Raw genomic sequence first — 12,861 nt, 5'->3', positions numbered from 1 at the left:
ACTAATAGTAATTTTTAAGCTCTAGGTTTATGATAACCCATGGTATTGACCCATGGTAATACCATGGTATTCATGTGAGCATAGACTATTTAAAGGCGAAATTCTATCATCTTAGATCCATCTTAATTCTGGGTCTACCAAGTCCTCAAAGGGATAAATAGATTTCATCCCCCTAAGAGTGGTAGATGTGGAGTTAAGATGGATATAGGTTGGTTTTTATGATAATGAAGATATTAAATAGACGTAGGAAGTTATATTGTAAAAACATCTTAAGGTGAATGGTTAAAGCTACATTTATTCACTTCACAAAATTTAGTAAAAAATACCAATATCTCCATTAATATTGGTTTTTAAATTTTTCTGATTTAACAAAAAAAATCGAAACAATGAAACCTTATCACTCTTTCTGCATCACCCTCACAGAAGATTTCTCACCATTTTTCAAAAATTCTCAATATGATATCTTCATGAAAAGGTTTAGGTACTGATGTTGGATTAGTTGTTCGAAAAATAAGTTGGTTTGTACAACCTTTCATCAACCTTTCATCTTTTGCGCTATTCTTAGTTTGTCCTAATGATTTGTAGGGGTTGGAGCCATTGCACCATATTTCCTAAAAGGTGGAGATTGTTCACCAAAAAGGAAATTAATCTACATGTTACAACGTTGTTAAAAAATGCGAGATGTATGAGGTTAATGAATTATGCTAATTAGCAATTTAGATTGGGAGAGACGTAATTAAATTTTCTTATTTAATTGAAGATTTCCAATTAAAATAGTAATAAATCTACATTTATACATTCATATATTGATTGGAAGGATTCTCACAATGGTCACTTCTTTTAATTAGATCCCATTCAAGCCTTTGGGATACCTAATACTTTCTTATATAATATAGTTGGGCTTGCTATTCGTTGGCATGTTAGGGTAAACAAACTTGATGTGTTTTTTTTTTCTATCTCGCAGTTGGGGTTTATGGAATAAGAAAGAAATTTGATAACTTGAAAAAAGTGGTAGTTTGACAAAAGTTGTAGAGAAAAGATTAATCTTTCCTACCTCGACAGAACTCGTTGTCAATATCAACACCTACAAGAACTTTGTTGTGGAATATTATCAAAACTAATAGAAGGATATGAAAGAGTGTATTCTAAGAACCTTGACAAACACCACCACTGAAACTTGAAACATTGTTTGTAAGAAGAGAAAATTATGTTTCTATTTTCCAAACATGTATGTTAGTATATTACATTTTAATGAATATGTTTTCTTATTATTATATATGGTTTCATACATTAACAAAACATTCGCCAAGACTTCACAATGTTTTATTATTCAATAGTTAGACAGGAGCGAATGGGTCTATACAATATGGACATGCGAGATGCTTACTTGTGCCTTATCTTTCCATGAATTACTGGTCACAACCAACCCTCAAATCTAGACGAAATTTCTTCCTTTCCATATAAACACTCAAATTTGTTTACACATAAGAACATAAGTCTTTTTTAGTAAAAAGAAATAACTCTTTCATGGCCAAGAGATCTCGAGAGTCCAAATTCATATCCATGTAATCACGGCCATAAGCTCCACACCCAATCATTTCACCCTTCCTCTACATGATCAATGCTGCTCTCCTTAGACATTTCACATGAAGACTCTAGTAGGGGTTCAAATCCCATGAAATCCAGAGATTGCCTCGAAGGACTTCCTCCTTCTAGGATTTCCATGTACATATCAACACAACAAAGAAGAATGCAACACTCCAATATGATGTTGTGTAGTAATATTGAAAAAATAATGTAAATAAATATTTATAATAGAAAAAATATAACTACAAATCGCAATTGGGTTAATTTTTTTTTTAATATGAAATTAAGGTAGTTGTTATTTGATATTGTAGTCTTAAAATTCATAGGGGGTCTTCAAGTTGGGTTTTAAATTGGAACTAGATCGAATTTCATTTAATGAATAGATTTTAAAATATATATTATTTTATTAAAAAGATAGTTTTAAAATTACAAATTATTAGAGATAAATAATACATTTTGACTCACCTTGTCACATCTCCCTAATTCTTCTAATATATTTTTTATTTCTTGTTGTACTAACATCACCACTTGTGGTTACTCATTCACTTTCTATTATCCATTGACTGCGATGATAGCCATCTTATGTGTATTGAATGTAGGTTGATATTGAGGGAATACAATATCTAGCCTAAGTTGAATATGTCCTCCCTATGTATCTGTCAATTAAAAACGTCATATTTCTTACATGTATCCCTTAATCAACTTGTATGCATCATTTTTGCATATCTTGCATTACTAAAGGTCTCATTATACTTGCATGCCCCTTTACAATGTTCCTAGGTGGGTTTTACATGTCCTTGGGAACGATGGTGTAGTATTTGTTTACAATGATATACTCGGTATTACATAGTTTCATCTTGCTTGGTCCCATTATGAAATCAATATGATATACATATATAGATAAATATATACATATACATTGAATTTTCCCTTCCTCTTAGGCATACTCCATTTTGTACCCTTACAATATAGTATCGAGGTACGTGAGACCTTGGAATTTATAGTTGATCCTGGTCTAACTGTTATACATGGTTACCTTTGATGTACATGGTATTTATAAGGTTATAAGCATTTTGATATATGCGCCATACCTTCTAATTAACCTTGATTCTTACTCTGCCAACATTTGCAAGTGGGTAGACAAATTGATGGTGTTTATCATAGCTTAGTTGTATCTTCCATATCCATCGCATTTTATTGTTTTTATGCATCAACGTTTCGAACCATCCTCTATGGTTCACAACTATAAATCCTGATGATGAACAACAGAGGATGGTTCGAAACGTCGATGCATAAAAACAATAAAATGCAATGGATCTAGAAGATACAACCACACATAATGCAGATCGCAGAAGTCTCAAATCCATTGTTTACCATAGCTTTAAATGTTGAGCTATCTATTCACGTTTAGGAATTTTATGTTGTTACAATTAAAAATATGCTTCCTTTAGTGAGGGGTTGTTGCTAATTTATTTTAATTTAATGGGCTTTGTTGATAGAATATCCACCATCATTAATGTTTTATTTGTTTTTATTTCCATTTTGACTTAAGCATATATGTATACGAAATTACTAGTTCTTCCAATGGTCCTCAGCTAAGATAGTGATAATAATATAACCATGGTAATGTTCATGATTTCCAATGAATCTGTACAAACTAGTGTATTGTTATTAAATGTTACTTGACTCTCTTTTTCCAATATTAGGTGACCCAACCCATATCATTTTAATAATGTTATGAACTTCAATATATGTCTTTTAGTGATGTCCATCAGGCTCCAATGTGGCTAGAGAGGTCCATTCTATGTTTACCACGCCAGTGGGAATCATGCAAATGCATGGCTTCCTTGGCCCCCTCTCCAACAGTGGCGATGGGAGTTGGAGAATCAAGGGTTAGGGTTTGATCCTCTAACCATAACTGCTGAAATCAGTATGTTGGGGTCATTACACACATTTTTATTTCCCTCTCTCCCTGATGTGGTGGCTCGCAACGTTGTATTTATCACTTTGACTATGCATTTCTCTTAGATGGTTAACTAAGAATTAAGGGGTTTTGTCCTTGAGGTTGTAGTGGCACCTTGAATGTTTTTCTATCACAGAGAATCCTTTTTTCAATTTTATTTTAGAACTAAGATTCATTTATGCTCTGATCTTATTTTCTTCTCCAAACTCTGACATTCAAGGTTTCAGTTAAAGGTTTAGAAGTGATGCCTGTTGATATTTCATTCTTATTTCCACACGAAACTCGCCCTACAGGTAGCTAATTACCTACTTCCCCTGCAACATACTCATTTATGTTACTTGATTTTACAACCATGAATATCGTGTCCATTTTTATGGGGGTTTTCAACATTTATAAGCAGTTTCTTTTTCTCTAAAATTGTTCCAGGGTTTTGTGTTGGGCGTTATATCCCCCGAGGAAAGTTTTGGGGCTTAGAGCCCAGATTTTGGTCAAATATTGTAATTCCGATGTAAATACTCCACATTTTGTGGGCGCAGAGCCTGTAGTTTGTTAAAAGAGTCATAGGGTTGTCTGCCCTTAATCTTTTTATTGTAATGTCGGCTGTAGAGATCTACCCATGGTCGGTGGACCATGGGATTGTATAAATAGAGTGAGGCTCTAAGTAGTTAGGGATGATAGCCATGGTCGAAGAAACAATGATGAAGGATTGAGTTAGATCTGTGGATTAAAGTCTACTTTTGGGTAGTAGAGTAGAAGAAGGCTCTATAGCTGAGTGCACAGAGGCCTATTAGTCTATAGCTAAGTGCATGGACCCTTGTAGCTGAGTGCATAGGCCGAGTCGAGTCTGTAACAGTTGGAAGTATTAATAAAGAGAAGTTTCATATCATTTCTTTGTATTTATTTCCTGATTTATACATCAGATATATTGGATATGGATTGCAATTCTATTTCCCATATGATGCGCGAATACATACAATTGTTATTGTTAAGTGAATGCAAGTAAGAATATTTGTTTACGCGAAGATAATGAAGACCTCTTAATATGATAAGTAAGATCTGCGGTGTATTTTGGAGAAATTGTGCAGTTCGATGCCATAGTAAGGCGAAAGCATCTCAGCCCCTAGGTTGGGATACATGAAGACCGATTATAGCAGATCTCGAAGATACTAAATTTTAGAACAGTGCACGAAGGCAGGCATAGTTGAACTAAATCAACATCATAGACATCTCAAGCATGCAGAAACTTGGTTCTAGCACCCCCCATGCTACTTCGAGTGAGACTTTAGTCCACGCTCCATGGGCTAATGCCGAAAGGGCTAGTAGTACAGGGATATGTTTAGCTAAATAACCTCAAACCTGGGTCAAGCCCCCTCAAGCCAACAAAAGGTTTCATTCCCAGGACTGGAATCTACATAGAGATGTTTGATGTCGTATCATTGAAATCAAACTAAGAAGGAAATTAAAGGTTTGTTAGATAAAAGAATTCATGAGTTTGCGATGCAGGAGAATAGGAACTCGCAATTGTCAAAAGAAGAGTGGTTAGATTTCTATCTATAGATGGAGATCCACAAAATATTTTTCGTGTCCTTCCCTACTAAGCTATATGAGTGGATCACGAAGTTAGTAGATAGTTAAGGAAGGTGGAAACTTAATGGTCCTATTGTGTGGACCCCAGAGTTAGTGCGAAGGTTGGAAGCATTAGAGGATAAGATCGCGCGCACCGTTGATCATTTGCTCGATCAAATAATAGGAGGATTCATTATTGAGTTTGTGGTTGACACTTTAGTCAGCTATAGTCAGGCGGAGTGATGTTTTCTCAAAGGACCACGAGGTAAGTATGTAAAGTATTTGAATACTTGGATTAAAATGCTATTGTATGAAAAGAGGGTTATGTAGTTACCTTGATGTTTTGGGCTACGCTAAGTGGAAAAGCTTACAGGAATGAAGGAAATAAGGGACTAGAAGCTAGCCCCTTGATTTCACCTGCGTGAGGGGATGAGGAAAAGTTTGTGAAGGTCTCACTATGAAGTGCAATCCATCTGATAAGACAAAGAATTCTATGAATACCACTTCCACCCACACCGCCACCAGCTTCACCACCATCACCTCCATCTTCACCTGTACCCACTCCACCACCACTACGATTCGATATGGCAAACAAAGTGAAGTTTCCTCTGTCCAAAGGTTTGGGAAATGAGGATCCAGACTAATTCTAGTTTGTTGTAAGGGTTGTATGGGAAGTGAAAGGTGTTAAAAATGACCATATAAAGAAAATAATGCTGGTTAGTGCCCTGAAGGATCATGTGTTGACCTGGTATATTAAGTAATACTATGATAATACAAATGTGGGAGTTGCAGATATCCAAACGGCTCTAAATAAAGAATTTAGCATGTCGAAATCTCAAGTGCAGTCAATTGTGGGATTTAAAGAGACCACGATGCTACCAGGTGAGACTCCTTGGGAGTTGGATTAGAGGTTGAATTGTATGATTCATGAAGCCAATATGAATCTAACAGACGGAAATCATCGTGAGTGGTTTGTAGCTTCGCTATTGCCACATTTAAGGAGTGCGCTATCACAACAGAAGATAACAACTCAGGCAAAGGCCCTGGAGATTTCCATGAGGCTTCATGAGACACCGATGCAAGATCCTAACCTAGGACTTTAGGAGATCCATGTATAGTTGAACAATCTGTGCCCTGAGACGTAGAGTCTGAAATAGGATAGGACGGCTTGACCAAAAGTGCACGAAGAGGTATGGTGCATAAAATGCAAGGGTCAGGGTCATGAGAAGGACCACTGCCCAGTTTTCACAAATTACCTCACAAGAGGATGACCGATGCCTTTAAAGCTGGAAGTGCAACTAGGCCGTAGTGCGGGGCCTACTTTGTGGTGTACGATTTGTCAAATAGTAGGAAAACATGCCATGGAAAATTGTCACTTGTTATAGAAGTATACAAAAAATTCACAAAAATTGTTCTGCAACTTTTGTAGGTCTATGGGACATGATGAGCACACTTGTAGAAGTTATCAGTTGATGATGGCTAGAATGCCCACCTATAGAGTTCAATATGAAATGCGGCCCCTTGACCACAATGTAGGAATGGTGCAAATAGGATTTCAGGGGCGTGGATGAGGCCGAGGTGGAGGAGGACCTGGGAAAGGTCACGGACAGTTGATTTGCTACAATTGCAGAGGGCCAAGACACTATGCTCTTGATTGCGTGAATCCAACATGATCATCATGTTTGTATTTTACATTGTTTTATCATGAGACTGAATATTGTCCTATGCTAATAGCTAGGATACATGACAAAAGAGCGCTAATGCCTCCCCCGACTCAGAACCTGTATATGATGAGGTATGAGCCGTGTGAGGAAGACCCAAATGTAAACGTTCTGCTTCTAAGTGGAATCGCGAGAAGAGATGAAAAAGATAAATAGATAGAAGATAGTACTTAATTTTTCAAGGCTCTAGCGAAAGACGCAATGTTTCATTTGGAGTGAACTTGGGAAACCTTCGTGGAAGCTAACAAGAGCTTCGCTCATGCCTCCACTCTAGGAAGCAAAGATAAACTGGAGTCGAAAATGGATCCATCTATGCTCACAACATTCCTGGAAACCTGTACAAAGTTACTACGCGAGAGTAAGGATGTGAAAGGGTTACAAGAACTCATCAATAGATGCACTGGGACCACGCCAGGAAAACCGCGTGTAGTCTAGAAGATCGAAAAACATAAAACAAGGATGAGACAAGAAATGAGACTTACAATGCAGATAAGAGAATATGAGATGGATCAAGTCATCCTGAATTTGGGATCAGATGCGAATGTTCTGCTGAAGAAAACATGGGAGCGAATGGGAAGACCTACACTGCAATGGTACCTAATTCAACTGAGGATGGTGAACCAGCAGAAAATAATACGCATGGGGTGATTGTAGGGAATAACTATGGATATTTTGGGAGCGAGCATGTTGATGGATTTCGAAGTGATAAATATTGTTGATGATAACAATCCCTATCCCACGGTCTTATGAATTGATTGCACCACTGATATGAACGAGGTAATTAATCTGAAGAAGCGCAAAATGATCTTTGAGAATCAATCACTACGCGTAATTGTACCCCTACACCTTATTGAAGGATCACACTATACGGAACTAGTGCGTGAGTATGAAAGAAATGATGATTTGGATTGAATCTATAAAATAATAGCACAAGACCAAGACCTAGTAAATCCCACCGTGGATGGACAGATTGCATGGGATAATGAGAGCTCCTATACTTCGGATTTTGATGAAGAAATAGAGTGATGGAGGAATAGGTTACATGAGGTAACTACATTGAATTGTAATATCATGACCAAGTCGTTGCATTGTGTCTCGACATAAGTAAGGGATTTTCCTACTTATGATGGACTAAAGGACGTAGATACTTTCTGAGATGCCTTTGGAAGGAAGGTGCCAAAAAGCAGCACCTCTAGGACTTTGATTGGGTATTGCATGCTACGCCCATGAGATGGTGGGATACGCACAAAGGAAGCTTTGACGATTGGAGTGAATGTAGGAGAATGATGCGCACATAATTTGGGAGGCCTAGGGTGCGACTGATAGATAGGTACAATGGACAAGATGATCTGCGCACACATCAGGCCAAGTGGACATCGGCTTATGGACAAAAGCCCCAACCTACATGGATGCACATGTACTCCACACTGAAAGACATGGTTAATAAGCATGTGTTAGGGGGCAAGCCCGCAGATGGCTTTGAACGTTGGAAAGACATTATGAAGGAAGAGTAATCATGTAGAAGGTTCTATTCACAAAAGCATTCAACAAGGCATGCAATGCGCTTAACAAAGTATGCAATGCGTAGCGAAGTGATTGTGACCTACGCATACCTGCAGTGCTATGGGCTTATCAAATGACATGCAAGAAGCTAATGAGACAAACACCTTTTAAGCTTTTCTATGGAGTGGAAGCCATAACTCCTATGTAATACATCATACCTAGTCTATGTATAACAACATTCACAGGTATGACGGACCGCAGAGCCCTAGAATAGAGCCTCGCATAGTTGGAGGAGCTCGAAGAAGAGAAATTTTTGGCGAGACTTCTCCAGCAGGTATATAATATTAAGTTGCGCACGTTTAAGGTGAATAATTTGGTGCTGTTATATGATAGTAAGTTTGATAAATTCCCAGAGAAGCTTAGAATGCACTAGCTGGGACAATATGTTATTAAGGAGATCACAAATGGAGGCACGATACATTTGGTAAAGTTAAATGGAGAACCTTTCCTAGGTGAAGTGAATGGTAGTTGTTTGAAGCCATACAAAGTATGCTTGTCCATTTGACTAGCTGGCAGAAGCATAGTATTAGCACTCTAGGGAGCTAAAAGGAGGTGCGGGACTACAAAATACTCTGCCTAGGGACTGCGCGATGTGAGGAATACATGCAGTAGTGAAGTGTCGCAGGGTCTATGAAAGCATGAGGGTAGCTATGCTACCACACGGATCACCTAGAAAGTGACCATTATAGTCACTATTCATGGTGTGATGCTTGGTTTGAGACTAAATGGAGTGGGCGGCAGGCATTTAAGGTGAACTTTATGAGCTAGATTCTTGAAAATATGCCATCAATCGAGCATCAATGGATCGAATGTGTGGGGAATGATCAAATTCAAATTCAGAAGGTGCTATCAATTACAAATGGTTGTCCAAAAAACAACACTTGGCATTTTGAGAATTGAGTTGTTGTGTGCTCAGACATTCATGAACCAAGGCTTGTTCGATCATCTGGAGGCAAATTCGTTACCTGATCAATTACTAGAAACCCTGAGAGATCTATGGAATCACACTATGGCAGCACCTGAAGAAGCCATGGATACTGGAGAAATTACTATCGAGGAAGCCACACAGGAGATTATGGAAGTAGAGGCCCTTGAGAGAGTCAAGATAGTCATTGAGATCCCTAAATCACCATGCATGTTGAGACCTAAGAAAGACAAGCAGGGCATGGTATCAGTGAATGTATCACCTAGAAATATGCTAAGGACTAGGCCCACCATGGAAGAAAAGGGGAAGGCTATCAATTTGGAGGTCGACGAGGAAGAAGAGTTTGAAGAAATCCTGGTTGAGGAGAAGGACATAGTGATGGAGGTTGAAACCCAGGGTGTAAACCCTCTAACCAGGCTACCTGCATATGTTCCTCCGTGTAAGGGTAAAACAAATGTGCCTAAGGATATAGATGAAAGCACAAGCTCTTTGCAAACTCCACTGCTCCCTGATGACATTTTTTTTGAAGGAGAGCACTTGGGATGAGATGCTATGCTAAAATTTGAGCATTGGGACCTCACGTACCATGAGCAGTTCCCGCATCTCACGAATGTGCAACTAATGTGCTAGAAGAAGGAGGCACTGGCTAGAATCATAGACTTGGAGTTGTGCAAATGGCTAAGGGGAGTTGAGAAAGCAAGGTTGGTAAACCTGCTGTTGGTGTTGCATTACCATCATGCCCCAGTGACCATTTTTGTCATTAGGCAGCTACTCTACTTGGTGCATGATGGGTGCTTGTGGCTGGAGGATCCCATCCCCAGCACAGACCATTTGATTCACAATATTACCAATCTCCCTTGCATAGGGGAGGACCTAGTGAACATTTCTAAAGGAAGGAGTGATGATTTGGACATCGCAAAGGCCATGAAAAAAAATTTAAACTGGAGAAGAAGAGGTGAGGGTATGTTATTTCCAACATCAACAACCCTACTGTCAAGGTTGCGGCATAGATATTGGCAAGGAAGGTGATGTTGAAGTGTCATGTGGATGAGCTTCCCATGGTGATGGTTGCATTAGCAGTGTAATGCATAGAAGGGGCCCAATTCAACCAACCAAACTATCTATGTGGTGAGTTCCTTGAGAACTACCACGAGGCACAAGAGCAGGTAAAAACCTTTCATTATTCATGGTTTCCTCTTTCAATGGTACTAGTGGCATGGGAATTTCACGAATATAGCTAGTTATCGACGATTGTACAGGACCTTCCAGAGGCAGCGAAGTACGCTTCACTGTGGACAACCAGGGATTCAAAAAGGATAACGGACGAAAAAATATTTTGGGTGCTCATGGATATGAACATTAGAATGAGGATTAATCACAAGTCGCGGATATCGCCCATAGTCTACAAAAGTCTGTAGAGCTTTTTAGAACTCAAAGAAGACCTCCATCATGTCTTCATAAGGGTGAAAAAGGACCCCACAAAGATGCGACACGAACTACACTATTTGGCAACTGACGATGTCATCTTCACGGTCCTTGAGTCTTGGCCACCAGAGTGGTGTGCTCCAGCTGGCTCTGCGGTGGAAGTATAGAAGTCCACCGTGCAAAGGAAGAAGGAAGAGGCTAAACTATGGATGGTGCAACTAGCAAAAAAGTTTAGGAATGAAGAAGAGGCTAAGGACAAGGTGATGCGTGAAGCTGCAAAGTTGGTCGAGGAGTAGCAGAAGGTAGCGGAGGAACAACACAAGGACAAAAGTTGACTTTTCCTGATCCAGAGACGGATATAGAACAAGGTGGTGTAGACCTGCAAAAAGCGTCCATCCAGCTGAAACGTCCATGCCCAAGAGAGAAGGTAGGACCACACAAGAAGATGAAGGCCTCAAAGATTTCATTTGACCCAATCACCCTTAGTGAGAAGGATCTCCATGATATTGGCAAGACGGTGAGGGATGTCACCATAGAGGCCCTCCAACAGTTTGAGGAGAAACACCAGATTGTGTTGGGGGCTCTCCAAATGTAGATACAAGAGTTTTAGGTGTGCACTTCGCACGCTAGCACACTGTCAACCAGCGTCGCAGTCAACACATCGGTATCTGAGGAAATGTTGCGCACCTACAACCAACACAATAGTGCTGCCAGATGGAGCACTTGTTACAAAAAATGAGGTCGATAGGCCTATGGTCAGCGGGTTGAAGGGAATCAGGTTAAATATTTTACAGGATGGAGCCACTCTATATTTTACAGGATCAAATCACTGCAGAGCTATGGGCTAAGGAGAGATGCATGATACACGTAATGAGGGAGAATCACATCAACATTGAGCAGTTGAGCATGCAGCATGATGAGGTTGTGGCGCAGAACAAACAAATAGTCTAGGTAGTGGAGGAAGCCTCCTAGATGGTCCCAGAGTTGGCCATCCAAGTAGAGGCTTTGGTGGAGGTGCACATTCAAAAATTAGTAGAAGGGGTGCGTGAGGCAAAGGTAAACATGGCCAGGGTTTAGTGGGAGCTAGACCTTCGAATAGAAGAACTATAGTTGAAGATGCAACCTTCAACTCCACCAGATGTTAAGGAATAGTGTGCCACCATGATCACAACAACAATAGTGGTAGTTAGCAGTGTAGTGACAGACTACACAAAGCTGTTCGAGTGGTCCTTTGAGGTCCTCACCACCCTGTAGGAGGAACTAAACATAGAGCATCTAGAGACAGAGGCGCATGAGCTGCAATAAAGATATAAAGAAGTAAAAGGGACTATGGAAATGGTTGCCCTTACACAGAGGCTCGCAAGGAGGTAGAAAGCTAAATCACTCAAGGAGCAAGCGGATGCTGCTTAGCATAATGAAGTGGTTTTGAAGGTGTTCGTAAAACCGTGGATTGATGAGGCATGTACCATTACAGCCTCCATTGCAGCAAAGCTCACGCAGCTGCAACAAATGCAGGAAAGGATCCAGGGCAGCAGTTCAACTACATCAGTCACTGAACAACACATAGAGGAAGTCCAGTAGGTAGCCGCTTAGTGCGCTGCCAAACTTACAGCGATCAATCAGAGTTGGAGGTATTCTCGCAAAGATCTCTGCATTGACAAAGTCACTCGAGGGTGAGTCACAATGTTTGTGGTGGGGGCCTGTTGAGCGTGGGATCCCCCAAGGAATGTTTTGGGGCTTAGAGCCCAAATTTTGGTCAAAGGTTGTAACTCCAACGTAAAGACTCTGCATTTTGTGGGTGCAGAACGTGTAGTTTGTTAAAAATGTCATAGGTTTGTCGGACCTTAATTTTTTTATTGTAATTTTTGCCGTAGAGATCCACCCATGGTTCGCAGACCATGGGATTATATAAATAGATCACGGCTCTAAGTAGTTAAGGGATGATAACCATTGTCAAAGAAACAATGATGAAGGATTGAGTCAGATCTATGGAGTAAAGTCTAGTTTTGGGTCGTAGAGTAAGACAAGGCTCTGTAGCTGAGTGCGCAAAGGCTTAGTGTTCTGTAGCTGAGTGTGCGGACCCCTACAGTTGAGTGCACAGAGTGAGTCAA

The sequence above is a fragment of the Pinus tabuliformis genome, chromosome 8 (genome assembly GCF_031772625.1).
Source record: "Pinus tabuliformis cultivar Carrire ecotype Pingquan chromosome 8, CPIR1, whole genome shotgun sequence".
In the NCBI taxonomy this organism is placed as follows: domain Eukaryota; kingdom Viridiplantae; phylum Streptophyta; class Pinopsida; order Pinales; family Pinaceae; genus Pinus; species Pinus tabuliformis.
This window is presented reverse-complemented; position numbering follows the sequence as displayed.